Source organism: Procambarus clarkii, chromosome 90, assembly GCF_040958095.1.
Source record: "Procambarus clarkii isolate CNS0578487 chromosome 90, FALCON_Pclarkii_2.0, whole genome shotgun sequence".
Classification (NCBI taxonomy): domain Eukaryota; kingdom Metazoa; phylum Arthropoda; class Malacostraca; order Decapoda; family Cambaridae; genus Procambarus; species Procambarus clarkii.
This window is the reverse complement of record NC_091239.1, coordinates 14232516-14235871: the sequence shown is the minus strand read 5'-3', so window position 1 is coordinate 14235871 and position 3356 is coordinate 14232516.

The following is a 3356-nucleotide window of genomic DNA, read 5'->3' as shown; positions in this document are numbered from 1 at the left end:
AAGGCTTCCAGGGCGGCGGCGGCGTCAAAGACCAGATAAAGCACTCATTTAGCATCATTGCGACCATTTTTATAAGGAACCCCTTAAATCCCCTCAATAGACATTGTCCATCTCTACTCCTTCAACCCCCCTCCCCCTTCTGCTTGTTATCTTGAGGGATTCACTTGTCGTTCAAGTTCAAGTATGTTTATTGAGACAAGAAAAAAATACATCTCAAAGGGATAGAGTAGCTTAGGCTATTTCTACCCCCCTTCACTTGTCGTCTATGGCTGGTAATGATGCCCTTGAGATGGAGTGCGTGTATCTGGACCAACTAGACTCTGATGAGACTAGGGGAAGGAGTTCTTGAAGCCATTGAGGCGTGAACAGTCTACCCCTATCTTCCCTCTCACTTCAAGTAGGACGCAACAGAACAGATTGAGGAGTTTGTTGATGTGTCGTTAGAACGAGCGTTTGGGTCTTTAATGTTCAATATGAAATAATATTCATGGTTGTTCTCTCTGTAGTGGAGGGGAGACTGTCCTATAATGAGGCTAGGCACAGTACCTAGCCACAACGAGGCTAGGCACAGCACCTAGCCATAACGAGGCTAGGCACAGTACCTAGCCATAACGAGGCTAGGCACAGTACCTAGCCACAACGACGCTAGGCACAGCACCTAGCCACAACGAGGCTAGGCACAGTACCTAGCCACAACGAGGCTAGGCACAGCACCTAGCCACAACCAGGCTAGGCACAGCACCTAGCCACAACGAGGCTAGGCACAGCACCTAGCCACAACGAGGCTAGTCACAGAACCTAGCCACAACCAGGCTAGGCACAGCACCTAGCCACAACGAGGCTAGGCACAGCACCTAGCCACAACGAGGTTAGGCACAGCACCTAGCCACAACGAGGCTAGGCACAGCACCTAGCCACAACGAGGCTAGGCACAGCACCTAGCCACAACGAGGCTAGGCACATCACTCGAGCGGCCGCAGCTTACATAATGGGCCCTTTATATGGCCGCATCTTTTGATGTACACCATGAAAGTTGATATTTTTTCTTGTATCTATGGCGGCCTTTGTCCCAGGCTCGAGTGATCGGTGTGTTATCAACGATCACACAGATAACTTTGTGGGCGCGGACGCCGACTCGGAGGACGTGGGGGTAATCGCTGGTCCCGCTAGAGTTTTCTTCTGAGGCGGTGCCTTGTTTGAACGCCGGTTGGGCCCCTCTCTGCCTCTCCTTCTGGAGTCCTGAAGCGCGGCCACCACACACCTGTTTCCTTGACAAAGGGGACGTTGTTCTCTGTAATGTCGGGTCTTTGTTGCCTGGCGGTGCAGGAGGAGCAGCTTGTAGGATGTCAGGAGTTCGGTGGAGGAGCAGGTTGGAGAAGGGGCAGGGTGGCGGTGGAGGAGCAGGTTGCAGGATGTCAGGAGTTCGGTGAAGGAGCAGCTTGTAGGATGTCAGGAGTTCGGTGGAGGAGCAGCTTGTAGGATGTCAGGAGTTCGGTGGAGGAGGAGACTGGAGAAGGGGCAGGCTGGCGGTGGAGGACCACGTTGGTGCTGAAGAAAGAGCAGGATGGTGGTGGTGGAGGAGCAGCTCGTAGTGGAGAAAGAGGATAGTATTTACTGGAGTAGAAGGCACAAATTGCTACCTACAACCCTCCCATCACTGTACCGAGCTATCATAACCACATGCTACTGTGTACATCAGTATCAAAGTCATTTCCTGAGGGTGGTGCTCAGTGTGACTCACAGAGTACATCACCTGCCTCAGTCATCCTCATTAGCCACAACAAAACCTTTGTCACAGGGACGCCGCTGGCTTCCCCAACAGGTAAAATCGTGACACTTGGAAATCAGTCAATTATGTAAACTGCGAGTAGGAAATGGTTTAAAAATTAAATATAGACAATTTAATAATGTATTTTTTAATGTAGGTGTTTTATGTGTTCAGTTATGTTATTACTCTTCTTAATGCACACCTTGGGATGTGTTGAACAGTGTACATCTTAAGCAGGTTTCACTGTGTAGATACATGCGTTGAAGAACGTATGTTTTAAGTGGGTGCCACTCTGTACATCACTACAGTGGACGCTTAGTATTGTTTTGGTTATTGATTCTAGCTTGTATTGACCACGTGGCCTCCAGCACGTGGCCTCCAGCACGTGGCCTCCAGCACGTGGTGATCAACACGTGGATATCACCACTTTTTCCAACGCCACGTGGGCCTAAAAATGAGCGCCTTTAAATATCTAAAAACAAAGAGAATGAAATCCTAAGTCTGTCCTCATATCCCACCTCCCTTCATATCCCAGTCCTTATCCTAATATCCCAACTCCTTATCCTAATATCCCAACTCCTTATCTTCATATCCCAACTCCTTATCTTCATATCCCAGCTCCTCGTCCTCATATCCCAGCTCCTTGTCCTCATATCCCAGCTCCTTGTCCTCATATCCCAGCTCCTCGTCCTCATATCCCAGCTCCTTGTCCTCATATCCCAGCTCCTCGTCCTCATATCCCAGCTCCTTGTCCTCATATCCCAGCTCCTTGTCCTCATACCCCAGCTTCTTGTCCTCATATCCCAGACCTCATATTGGCCGAGTACTTTCTCACAATTGCCTCATTACCTCATGCATTTGCCCGCCAGATAGACTCGTCAGATCATCAATCTCATCTCCCGACCTCATCACCACGTGCATCTCGTCATGTCACCACGTGATGTCAACCACGGGGTGCTATGCGTCACGCACGTGTCACGCGCCATCAGCTGTTTCGGGCGTTACGAGTTTCTGAACGTCGAGAGTTAGTGTGTAGGGATGATCCGGGTACTTGCTGGTCTCTGTGTAGGTGTTTCCAAGTATCTTTGAGTGTACAAAAGAAGTAATTTTGTGGGTGGATGTGTAAGGGTGTGTTGGTGGGCGGGGTGGCGCCCACCGGCCGCCCATTTCCTGAACACCTTTCTCACCTCACTTCAACCCCTCCTCCCCCCCAAATCCCCCTCCCACTCCCGTTCCATCAACCCAGCAGCCCCTTCACCTGTTTGAACCGTCCCATCCCTCAGTGATTCAACGCCCAACGGGTTTGCATATTCCTTTCCATTCCCACCACGGTATCCATTCTTCCCCCTTCCCATCCCCCATCCCTCTCCCGTTCCTGTCTCTCTCTTTCACAATTATTCAACCATCCAATTACCGACTGTGGGCAAGGCACAAGTGTGAGTGATTTATAGATTCTATTCAATGGTCTCCTGACTGACTGGTTAGCGGGATGGGATAGAGAGGCTGAGAGGGAAGGGTTGTAGGGATGGGATAGTGAAGCTGGGAGGGATGGAGAGGGAGGGGGAACAAGAGAGTAAAGCAATGAACA